Source organism: Bactrocera oleae, chromosome 5 (genome assembly GCF_042242935.1).
Source record: "Bactrocera oleae isolate idBacOlea1 chromosome 5, idBacOlea1, whole genome shotgun sequence".
NCBI classification, from domain to species: Eukaryota; Metazoa; Arthropoda; class Insecta; order Diptera; family Tephritidae; genus Bactrocera; species Bactrocera oleae.
Window position 1 is genome coordinate 11,277,676 of NC_091539.1, and position 13,404 is coordinate 11,291,079.

General features: G+C 34.2%; 1 non-coding gene across 1 annotated transcript; it reads right to left on the reverse strand.

Annotated features, from left to right (window-relative positions):
• Positions 1–10,199: 10,199 nt before the first annotated feature.
• Positions 10,200–11,816, reverse strand: LOC106615434 (uncharacterized). Its single transcript, XR_011396440.1, has 3 exons — positions 11,731–11,816; positions 11,568–11,637; positions 10,200–10,409 (listed from the first exon to the last, which is right to left on the reverse strand). It is a non-coding gene; the product is annotated as an uncharacterized protein (transcript).
• Between the last annotated feature and the right edge of the window lie 1,588 nt (positions 11,817–13,404).

Here is a 13,404-nt window from a genome sequence, read left to right on the forward strand (position 1 = left end):
GAGAAAACTGGAAGTTTATTGATGGAAAAATAAACTTAATTTGATGTATATTACCCAAGATATTTCCTACCTATCATATATCATGGAAAATCTACTTATGGCTGCCGAAATCCGTTCAAAAGTCAGCAACATGCTCCATAGCGCTTAAATGGTTTACCGACTACAAACTCCTGTTAGCTACTACTGAAGCCACTGTTATTGCACTTTTTTACGGTAAAGACCATTTTTTAACCGTCGATGACTACTATTCACCTTAAGTTAAGAAAGCTTACCCCTAAATGTTTTTCTGTTGTCTATCAATAACTTCATAATATGTCTGTAGTATACCACCAGACCCAATTCTGTACATTTTCTTCTTTTTGATTGCTGCCACAGCTCTAATTCAAATTAGAACTCGCCGCTATTCCTTCTATTCCTCGAAGTAGCTGTCACTCTTAGTAAAACATAAACTGGGAAGTACGGTGGAAACCGTTAAAAATGTTGCTGTTCGGACATTTTTTCGCACTCTTTGCCATTTTTTACCTAGAGTATGGTATATACAAATAATGGTTGGGAATTACATCGAAAGTTCTCTAAGTTTTGTATCAAGAACCATCGCAACTTTCACACTTGTTTTTATTCTAATTTTTTATAATCAAGTATTGATTATGTTCTATTTCTTATCTTAGCTCCAGCTTTACTGAGGAGCTAATGTCTTGATAAAGCGATTACAGGTGTAAACACAGCTCCTTCGTGTATGGTTATAATTATATCTGTCATATTTGAGCCGATTTTATTTTTTCATGCTGCAATTCAACATCCATTTTAAATGATTGGCTGCGTGCTTAATTTGAGTGCGAAACCTAGAGATTTCAGTAGTGTGGAGTGATGTTATAAACCCTTTGATGCTAATATTTTTTCTTTATTTCCAAAAGCCTATCATATCAATCAATATCATGGAAATGCTGAATTAATCAGACCACCAATAGTCTCATCTGAACGCCTAGTAGCAGGAAAATTCAGCCTTTCTGTACCTTAGGGTAAGCAAAATAAATATGCCACAGTGACCAAACAGTAGAGTTCCAGAAGTCTTATTGTTGTCGTTATGGTAGCGGCAGAAGACATTCCTCTAATAATTTGTAGAATATAGCCAAATGATCAGTCCTTGACTGTCGTGTTATCGGTAAAATTTTTATTCGTTTAACTCAATTGGGATCTGTTATACGTCGCTCTATATGTGAACTATTCTATTATACAAAGGTATATGAAACAGGAACAGGAAATACCTTAACACAATTATCGGGATTATTATTACTATTTATAATAAGAGAGTTGAAGTGAAGAAGATATACTCTCTCAAAGAACGAATAGAAGATAATTCAAGCTAGAGAAGAGAATATGAAAACTCGAGTATATAACTTCGCGTAAACACATATGTAAGACTTAGTGACCTGCGACTCGCAGTACCTACGAGAGGATAAATCTAATCTAATCATTTTTGAGAACAAGAACTATAATTTGCCAATCGAGCTTCTACCATATGCCGAGCGGTGATAACAACAAAGTTTAAAGAAATCAAGCAGATAAAGAAAAGTGAAGCTGAGCTTTAGAATATATGGTAAAAGCTTTGAAATTTAAAGGAGCAGCTAGTTCAAGTCATTATTCAAAAGCTCTCGTCAAATTGATTCGAAGAAGAGATAAATTGCCTATTATATCAAAATATTCAAATAGATCATTTACTACCTGCTCTTCAATAGAAAAAAAAATTACAAAAGTAAATAACCGGCGTTCCAAGAACTTAAGCTTATATTCCACAGCAGTATGCCAATCGAGCTTCTACCATATGCCGAGCGGTGATAACAACAAAGTTTAAAGAAATCAAGCAGATAAAGAAAAGTGAAGCTAAGCTTTAGAATATATGGTAAAAGCTTTGAAATTTAAAGGAGCAGCTAGTTCAAGTCATTATTCAAAAGCTTTCGTCAAATTGATTCGAAGAAGAGATAAATTGCCTATTATATCAAAATATTCAAATAGATCATTTACTACCTGCTCTTCAATAGACAAAAAAATTACAAAAGTAAATAACCGGCGTTCCAAGAACTTAAGCTTATATTCCACAGCAGTATGGGAGTCCTAAACAGGGTATATTAAGTTTGCCGCAAAGTTTGTAAAACCCAGAAGGAAACGTTGGTGACTCTATAGGCTCGTTTGGCTGTATATACGCAAACTAGTCGCTTAGTTTTTGAGACATCGTTCTGAATGCTTTCACATGTCCTTTTATCTTCTTCTCTGCTAGCTTGTTGGAGCCACTACGACTGATATCGGACCACTATATGTCATACAAACTAAACGATCAAAATTAAGTTCTAGTATAGAATACTTGTTTTAATTGAAAATATATCTTCACGAAGTTTTATTGTTCAAGACAATGGTACAAACTTTGAACGAATTCTTTAGATCGGACCACTAACATATAGCATATGGGTGCTATACAATTTGATCGATACAAATTTAATTCTTTTAGGAAAATTGTTTTATATAGCTTTTGTGCAACCAAAGTTAACGTTTTATCTTGCTATTAATCTAACGACGCTCTCTATCACATTATTTAATAATGGACTTTCACCTTCTAACAGGAACGAGCTCCGCTCTGCACTGGTGGGTGCCTCTAGATATTTATCAGAATGTTGTGACATAATTTAAACAAAAATTCAAATCCACTGCAGTCATAAACTTAAGACCAGACGGAAATTATGCTCAATACCTTTGGGAAGTTGCAAATGCCAACAGTCGTAGGGGCAATGGCAGGAAGTTGACGCTGCCGTGAGATCAACTCGACATTGCGACGCAAAAAAGTGAAGAAAATAAATTTTTCACGGACACGAAGCAATGGCAGAAGCTGGCAACCGAATACAGAGCTGCAGCACAAAATGAAGCTTAGCATTAAATAAGGCGGGAAGTAAGAGTACCGGATGCGGGCAGACAACTTTTGAAGCGCGCGGCGTATATAGATTATGGTATTTGTGTTTGTGTATATTTGCATCTGAATTTTCGTATTAAAAAGATAAAGTTTTATTAGTTTTCGGATATTTCTAGCAGCGACGAGCGAACTAAATACAAACATGGTGTATCAGGTTCAAAAGCTACCCCGCAGAAGATGCTTGCCATCAACTGGCACATAGCTAAATATACCTAATAACAGCGCGAAATTATTAAAGATTGGTATAATAAATGTAATAAAGAGAGCTGAGTGGCCAGACAAAACGCAGGCGAGCGACAAGAACTAGAGGTATTAATTAAATGAATGAAATGTAAATTAAAAAAATTACTTAAAAGTAAAAAATCAAAATTATTATGATGAAAACTTTATCACAATTATATATACTGTATATAAGTTATTTAATATACATGCGTAAAAAAGGATACACATATTGAAAAAAATGCGTTTCGCCTAATTGACAAAACCAAATTTACAAAAGTGTAGGGTGTTTCATATGTCACATTTTTATCTTCATGTCAACGTTCCAATGACAGCGCCTTACCACAGAGAACAAATCAACACACAATACCAACGCAGTAAACTTTTTCTCGAAAACATTAACGTGTGTCCTTCGGGGTACATCTGCTACAAAGTATTTTTTGTCTAAAAGCGGCACCCTCCGCACTTAATTAAGAAAATATATGTAGAAAAATCTTGAGATCTACCTAATAGTTCATAAATTCTATGATAACCGCTATCGTGAGAGGTGAGAGGTTCTTTGAGCATAATATAGCTGTTCTAGGCATACAGGTTGGTTGTAAAGTTTCTGCGCTCGAAATAAAAAATACCATTTTTGTTATGAAATATATTTTTTTATTCAATATAATCTTCCTTAACTTCAATACACTTATTCAAATGATCCTTCAATAATTTTATGCCTGTAAAAGCTTCTTCGTTCGACGAAAAACGCTTTCAACAAAGGTATTATTTCAGGTTTCTGAAGAGTTAGTAGTCGCTGGGAGCCAAAACTGATGAATACGGTGTATGCTCTAGCGATTCGTACTTTAATTCGTTGAATTTTGTCATTGTTAAAACACCTTTGTGAACAGGTGCATTGTCTCGATGAAAAATGTTTTTTTTTTTGTGCTGCAAACCAAATCTTTTCTTACGAATTTTTTCATCCAGCTGATCCAAAAGGCTGCAAAAATATTCATAGTTGATTGTTTTACCTTTCTGCAGATAATCAATCAACAAAATGTACTAAGCATCCCAAAAAACTGATGCCATAACCTTTTTTGCTGATCGTTGTGACTTTACCTGTTTTAGAGCTGAACAACCAGCTTCAGTCCACTGTAAACGTTCTTGTTTCATTTTAGGTTCATGGTGGTAGATCCAAGACTTATTCATAATTATAAAACGACGTAAGAAATCGGCTTTATTCTGCTTAAAACGCTCTAAATTATGCTGAGAAATTTGTTTCGATCCAGTTTTGGTTGAATTGTTAACGTGTGCGGCACTAACTTTTCAAACAGCTTTTTTGTATGTAATTCTTCATGTAAAATATGAAGTACACGTTCGTCTGATATGCCTATGGCATTTGCAATTTCACGCTTTAGTCAAACTTGGATTTTCACTAACAATATTATGAACTTGCTCAATGCTTTCTATGATTGCGGTATTTGGTCGTCCTTCGCGTGGATCGTGTTCTAGCCTAGTACGACTACGTATAAATTCTTCAGCCCAAAATTCAACGATGCGTTTTGAATGTGAAGGCATTTTATACACTAATCTAGCCTAACTGGAATAGCGAATTGCCCTCGAACTCTACAAGGCAACATTCCTCCTCAATGCTTAAGTATATTTTTTATAAAGGGCTCGTTTTACTCATTTTTTAATTCCAAGTAAGATCCATAGTGTAAGGTCATCAGCCACGCTATGTTTCAAAGTTCGTGCGTTAAAGCAACTGAAAATTCTCAACAATTCTGTCCGCACGTAATCTCTTTATTGACGAAAACCATTTTGATCCGGCGAATCGACTAAAGATCTTCCATCAGAGTTGATTATACAACAAATAATTATTGGAATAATAAAAAATAGTTACAATATTTTAAATCCTATGTGATTTTAATAACTAAATAAAATATATACCACTGTCTTATATCTACATAACTTTATTAAGGAAATTTTTCAAATATTCGTTGCACTAGCAGTAGAAACCGTCTTCTAACTGTAGAGTGACATGTTTTATTTTGGAAGGATGGTCCACCATAGTACATAGACCGTACCATAAGTTAATAATTTAAATAATTAAAAAATTCAATAATTTTGTTTTCATACGTTGGTGATTTTGGTCCTCGCGGCACAGAAATTTATTTGTGAATTTCCGGTAAAAATTGGAAACAAGTCAGAATGACGTAGTCTTCTCGCAGTATACAGTATATATGAGCTTGGTGAGTGCTATCTATTGTAATTTTCAAAGTAGTGTTCTTCTGGCACGCTATAAACCGCCAGAGATCTATTGAGCTCCTTAATATCAGCCCGACTAATCCTTCCCTAATTGTCCGACATTATCCAAAAACGTTCTCGCGAAAAGACTAAGGATTTAGTTATCAAAATTGCTTGGAAGCAGTTTTGGGGAGTAAAATCATCTCGAAAGTTCCTGTCTAGCTAAGCGGGCTTAAAGTTGACTAAGCAGAATTTTGCTTAAATAACTGCATTAAAGTCTTAATGAGTATCGCGAAGAATTATACCTAAGCATTCAGGAAATTAATAGAATCTGCATTTTCCAACGCTTGTGAATTGGCGAATCCAACATTTAACTAATAAATTTTAAAAAGACTGGTGTAATATGAAAAATAGTTCACAAAAAATATTCAAACCGTAGAAGCAGAGAAATGGCTTATTAAAGACGCCTAGTAACACATACTATAACTCGAAAAATTTTATGTTAAGCATTATTTTCAGCTTAGATACTCTATAGTATATACAAAACTGCATATTTATACCCTGAACATAATATATTAAGTTTTCCACGATGTTTGTAACACCAAAAAGTAAACGTCAGATATATTAAAAAGTATATATTATATATATTGGGTCGTTCACTAAGTGATTTCGTTTTTTTAGTGCAAAAGAAACACGATTTTTTTATTGTGTAAAAAATTTTATAAAATTATATATTCTCCATTTTGATCCAATACCTTTTCCCATCTGTCTGGCAAGATGTTGACTCCACGCTCATCAAACTTTTGATATTTGAAGGCAAAAAACTGATCCAAGTGGTTTTTGAGGTCCTGATTTGAGGTGAAGGTTCTCCTATCCAAAAAATTTTACAGAGATCGGAACAAGTTATAGTACGAAGGTGTCAAATCTGAATAGTAGAGTGGGTGTGGTAGCACAACCCAGCTGCAAAAGCTTTCGGCGAGTCATCAAACTTTGTAAGACACTTCACCTTTTCTATTGATCAATTCTGGCCTCTCTGTTTGAGTACATCACTCAATTTATTCAGCTGATCACAATACACTTTAGAATTAATCGTGGTATGGTCCTCTTGCATCGACCAATGACTTTAGTTTATCCACATTGGCTTCAAAAGTCCTTCTAAGGCGTGGCGCATCTTCAAGGTCATAAAGCTGACCATACAAACTCAACGATTGGAATCAAGTGCTTGTATCGAAAACTTTTTCATTTGACTAGGTATCTTCACCATTTTTGGAACGGATCATTATCTAAAGCAATAATGGAATTTCCGAAGAAATTCTTCAGATCGGATCACTATAGCATATAGCCATCATACGAACTGATCGATCAAAATCTAAATTTTTCTAACGTTTTATGCTATAACAAAATCACCTGCGAAGGGTATTATACAATAGCTTCTATACAGCCAAAGATAACGTTTACTTTTCGTTTTTTTTTCTCTTATCTCTCATACCATATTACTTTCTTCTGTCGTGGACGAATGGCGGTGAGCCAGGGCCAAAGGGTCACCAATCCAGGTTTTACGGTCAGCAAGGTTTTGCTATACGTTTGGTGGAATTGGCAGGGAAGCATCTACTATGAGCTAGTTCCGTAAGGCCAAGCTCATAATTCCGACTTGTACTGTCAACAATTGGACTGTCTGAACGAAGCAATTTCCCAAAAATTGCTAGCTTTGGTCAGTAGTAGACGAATTTTGTTCCATCAGGACAACTCCAGGCCACACAGCTCCAGGATATTGGTTGGGAAGTTCACATGTCGGGACCGCGCACCAGTAGTTTACTACCTGCTCCTCTCTATGATGAGTGATTTTTTTTTAAGAACAGCTTGTGAAAACTGACGATGGTTCCAATTTTTTGCTAATAGTGACGAGGGTTTCTATGAGAGTGGCAATCTGAAATTACGTTTAAAATAGTTAACAAGTTATCGAAAAAACGGCGCTTTTTTCTTTAATCGGATCATTTTAACTGTTCTAAATAAAACATTTAATTTAATGCAAAAATAACGTATTTGCCAAAAAATGCAAATCATTTAACAACATTTAACTTTTGAGCGGTATTTATCCAAAACATTTTAAATGTATTTAATAATTAAATTCACCCAATTTATTTGTTGATATTTAATATCTACAGCCCCAATATACTCCGAAAGAAGTCTATGCTTTTTATGACTAGTCGAGAGCCACGCGGCGCTTGTGACATGCTTAGCGGCTGCAGACCCTAACAAGCTACAAATTATAACTGTAATTATACATACTAATAATAATATGCATGAAATAACAAGTGCAAAATAAATATAATTATAATAATTATCAAACGACGGCAAAAAAACGGAATGGCGCGAATTGGATTGGCGTATGAATAAGAGCCGACAATTTCCGAAACTTTTGCAATTCAACTCAATGGCTTCGAACTATAAAAGCCAAGGTAGTCAATGCCAACACCACATTACGAGTAACACTCTGCAAATCAACAATCCTCAACAAAATTTTCCATTAATTTACAAAAATGTCGAAGTTCTTTTTACTCTTCGTACTGCTAACGGTGCTTAGCAGTGGTTTGGTGGTAAGTGAGCTGAAATCCCTTACATTGAATTTCCATTGTGAATAATTTCATCTCATAACTGGCAGCTCGCGCGCCCGCAAGCACGCTCTACCACTTCATCACCCTCAACAGGGTCAACACCGAATGGCGGAGCTAACACCCCGAATATACGCGGAGGTATCACATTCTCTAAATTATAAAAACACTTTTTCCTGTTTTACAACTAACAATCTAAAAATTGCTCCTAAACTCAAGCACCGTGCCGTGGTCCGCCAGCTGTTGGTCAGTATAAATTCAATTGATTCGAGACGACGAGCAAGGAAACATAATTTGGCCGGAATTTGATAAGGAGCTGCTGGAAATATTGCTTGAAAACTGTAAACAATAGAGGGAGACCTAAAAGTTTTTTCGTTCAATAAATTTTGCTAAGCATTCCAATAAATATTTTTCATAATTATTTATGGTATTATTAGGTCCCCTTAAGTCTTAGGTAAAACATTCGGCTGAAGAACTAGTGTATGCACTATAATGATAAACAACTTATTTTAAAAGAACTCGCCGCAAGATTTTGACATAATTACAAACGGTGGAATTAAGTCAAAGTCACTATTTGAATTCATAAATTAGAAAGTCTGGATCTACGTTGAACAAAATGCTTTCTTCAGACTTATCTGCTGTACAAACTCAATTACAATTATTTTGCAGAAATTTAGATATCCGAGAATAAGACCCTCTCTTTTATCATCATTAACGGTTCCTACGTAATCAATAGAATCTCTCATAAATAAGCTCTGAAACAAGAATCTATAAAACTTACTTTTCGGTGTCATATTCGAGTTTGGTTCCAACCATAATATCAATCCAACTTTCAAAAATAAGACGAAAACTTGTTTTTTTTTCTTCAAGGGCTTATGCTTAAGATGGTGATCGCACTTAGAATACTACATATAGGCCTACAGGCAGGAAAAGAGAATTACTGTAATTGAATCTTATATATCCACAAAGCGCCTTGAGGCCAATAAAAAACAGTTTGGACTTTTTTTTATTCACACCAGCTCACCGAGATGTCCCAGGTATTAATCAAAAGACCGTCGTATATCAACAAAACGCCTAGAACCTGCCACTAGTTTATTGAAGCAGCTAATATCAATTCCAGTCAAATCACCGTGTTCGTAAGATGTGTGACAACAGAAATGCTTCAACCTGAGTCTGGTGTAAGCTGAACAGTGGGGGAGAAAGTGTCAAGATGGTTCTACCTTATCTTTTCTCTTGCAACTTAGGCAAGTTGTGTTCTATAAAATCTTAAGCTTCTCCGCGTGAGTGCCAATGGGACAGTGTTCAGTTGCTAAGAGCTTCAATGGACCTTTTACATTCCACTCTGGGCCAGAAGGCTTTCGCAATCCTACAAGTGCTGACAAACGGTTGCAGAGCTCGCGCGAGGCTAATAAATTCAGCATCCGAATCCACGAAGAGAAGTGAACCTAAGGTACTCCCGACGTAGAAAATATCAAAAAACTCATCTCTGGTTTCTGACAAGATTTTAATTATGTGGATAAAAGCAGAGTATATGAAGTCACTAAGTCAAATTTCAGCTATGGAGTACGAAAGGAACCTCTGAGCACTTTTTTGATGTTTGAGATTATACCCAAATTAGATTTAAGAATTTGTGAAGTTAAGATTTTTGCTTTGAGAACTTGGAGAAATAATAAATATTGCGATTTTGAAATATATATCCGAAGTTCTAAATAATAGTTTTTATTATCCTGCAGTTTGTCGTTTTTTTATCATGCTTTTAGTATTCTGTAGCTTGACCCCTGCAAACATAATTGTAGGCGAGTTTGGCAACCCAAAAAATTATAATAACAATTTACTGCGCGGTGCTCGGCCATACCCACATTAAGTGGTCATATTTATGCATCGACAAAACCAAGCATTTTATGTTTATAATTAAGTTGGAATTTATTACTGCGGCAGATAAAATGCAGCAAAGACAATAATTTACCTTTATGGTTTTATTAAGCCAATAACAACAGCTGGCAAAAAATTAAACAACAACACCAACTAAGCATTGAGTGGACTGAGGTGGAAGTACATACCTATATCATATACTCGTAACGAAGGAAAAATAAAGAAATAGACGAATTGCGCACATGAAATTATAAGTGTTTTTACCGAACACCTTTCTGTCGGTAAAATTGAATTTTCTTTTATATATAAAATTTTTTGTAAATTTTGAATGCATTTTAATTTGAAATTTGATAGAAAAACACAAACGAATTAATATAATATTTCAAAAATTGTAGATCTGTAGAGTTAACATCAAATTTGATTCATAGAGGGTAATCCGTTGTTCAAAGCTTTGTTCGTATGTAGAAGGCAGTTCAACTAACCCGAGCTCGTGTTATTGGTTGATGGCGGTCCGCGTCCTGCTGTATAAGTGTAAAATAAGAAAATGGAGAAAAAATAAATGTTTGTATATCAATAGGTGCACGAAAGTGTAATATTGGCTTAAGATTTTATAAGAGATGTGTTGGCAAATAAATATATTGATAAAATATATAGTTGATAAAAAATCGGAACATTTACAAAAATAATTCAATTTCTAAACTTTTTTCATGATGTATGCTAATAATAATTAAGCTTTTGTATCATAAAAAGCTTTTCATAAAAATCTACCAAAATATAGATTGATTGAATTTTCGCAATTCTGAATTACACCGTTAACTGGCCGCACTTACAGTTCATCTAAAAATGAAAGCTTTTAGTATACAAAACGAGAAAGTTTAGTGTGCTTTTTTTAACATTAAGCTTTAAAAGCATTTTCATTGAAAAATATGTTATTTTCAATATAATAACAAGAAAAAACGTTAACTGCGGTTGCATCAAAGCTATAATACTAGGGGTATTATCACTAGCACAACGGTTCTTTACAATAACTTGATTCAGATCTAATTTCGTGAATCGGCAATAAAAAATAAAATTTTTTTCCAAGCAGGCACTTTACTCCGATCGTTCAGTTTATATGATAGCTGTATAACATAGCGATCCGATCTAAAATTTTCCGAAATTATATTCTTGCCTTAGAAAATAACTCATGCCAAATTTCGTCAAGATACCTCGTCAAATGAAAGAGTTTTCCATACAAGCACTTGATTCCGATCGTTTAGTTTGTATGGCAGCTATATGTTATAGTCATCCGATCAAAAGAATTTCTTCGGGAATTATATTGTTACCTTAGAAAATCACGCGAAATTTCGTGAAGATATTACGTCAAATAAAAAAGTTTCCCATGCAAGGACTTGCTTCTGATTGTTCAGTTTGTATGGCAGCTATAAACTTAGAATATATATCTCGTTTTTTGCTTAAACTTGTGCAGAAACTGCGTATATATGTATAGATTAAGCTTTATAGAGAATCATGGAACTTTGCAAGTTCATTAAGCTTTGTTTCGAAGCAATGAGACCCCTAGAAAGGACTCTAATGAGACGCGAAAATGTATAACGGCAATATTAAGGGTATATCCTAATCACAGCGTGTATACATAACCTAATTTGAAATCTTGTTCTTAAGTCAAAACAATCACTTACTGCCGGATGGTGGCGGACCATTTGGTGGAGGACCATTAGGTGGTGAGCCACTTGGTGCTCCTGGAACAGCCTGGAAAGTTATACAAAAATGTATATACATGTATATGATAAGTTGTAAGTTTTTCTATATTAATATTTTATATATTTTGATTTATTGACACACCATTATGGCGCCGAAGAGTGCGCTTATTATTAGAAAAATAAAGAAACTCAATTTCATTTTGTTAGAACGATTTATGACAAACTGATGTACAGCAACAGTGATGAGTTGCTTTTATAAGGGATTGTAAACGTTTTCCGTACTACATTAGGGTAGTGCAAATATTATAATTTTTTTAACAGCTTTTTTTAACTAGTCTTTAAAGTATTAAAGAGAATTGTTTAAAGAGGCTTGCAGAGAAGTGATAATTACATTGCGAGTATGGAGGAACTTATAATAAAAACTATCCTCAAATTGAAATTCGAAATTAAGGGAAGGAGTATTCAAATAGTACAATACAGAGCTAGTGTATAAGTATTGTCTCTCTCTGATATTTTGTTGGCATCTTTTTCGAGTTTGAATCAATATTAATATTAAAATTACTCCACCCTAGCAGTTTTTGAAACATATACAAATATACAGGGTGTGTGATATTTATGTCGTCGATATATCGGCAACAATGGTTCGAGGATTACTCGAGTACACTTTTCTTTTAGCATAAGAATATCAACAGAAGGTAGCTGGACTCAAATGCGCAGGTATGGATGAGCAGTCAATGTCGTCTTTTTTTGACACCAGAAAATTTGTTTACTGAAACCGCATAGTTTAATGCGCGATTTAATGTTGGGCGTTGTTCTTTTGACAAACAGTTTGAGACTTCTGGAATGCGGATAGTGACAAAATCCATCGATTTCGATTCAAAGTTTTCGCACCCTGTGTATAAGTACTTAATTCCATTTTCAACTTTTTTATACAAAATTAATTATAAATAAACCGCATGCAAGCATGCATGAAGTGCTATTAAGTATTTAGAAGCAGATTTAGTTCGAATGATAATGGCATTAATTTGAGAGAGTGTAAAAAGTCAGAAATTTTTTAAACGAATAACTAAAACACTAACAAAATCTTTACATTTTCATAACTACGATTATTTTGCTAGTTTAGTATCGTCTCGTTTCGTGTGATTTATATTTCATTACTTTTTTATTAAATGCAAACTCAATGCGGAAATGATTGAGCGAAACTTAATATCATTACTTTTCTTATAACTTTATTTCAAATTAGCAAAAAATTAAATATTATCAAGTACATTCAAACAAATTAACGCACACGTATTTTAAAAATTGCTTAAATTAAAAACAAGTTAAAAAAAACCCACTTCGGTCTAAATAACTCAATATTACTGTATAATCAAAGTTTCCGTAATAGCAATGAACTTTCAGAGGAAGGTGGGAGGGTTTGAAGATTACTTTATCATTGAAGAATGCTTCAGAAAATATGGAATTCCGATACAACTTCCTGCAGATATATCACACACTGATTGATATTTATGATCTAAATTCAACTGGAGGGCTGAAAATCATTATATTGATTGTATGGAGACTAAGAGAGGACCTGCACCGATGGTAGACTGTTTTTAAGACTAACCTATCTTGGTTACAGGGAAACACTAAAATTTGATGGAAAAAACTCTGATATTAACCATTGTATACGATATAATGTCAACGAGGAAAATAAAAACTATTTTTTGGAAGCCTGTCGACCCTCATAGTGATCAGAAAAGTATCTTTACTTAATTATCCAAAGATATCGTATTTATATTATTTATATGGTATAAAGTCGAAGCTAAAGCCTTTT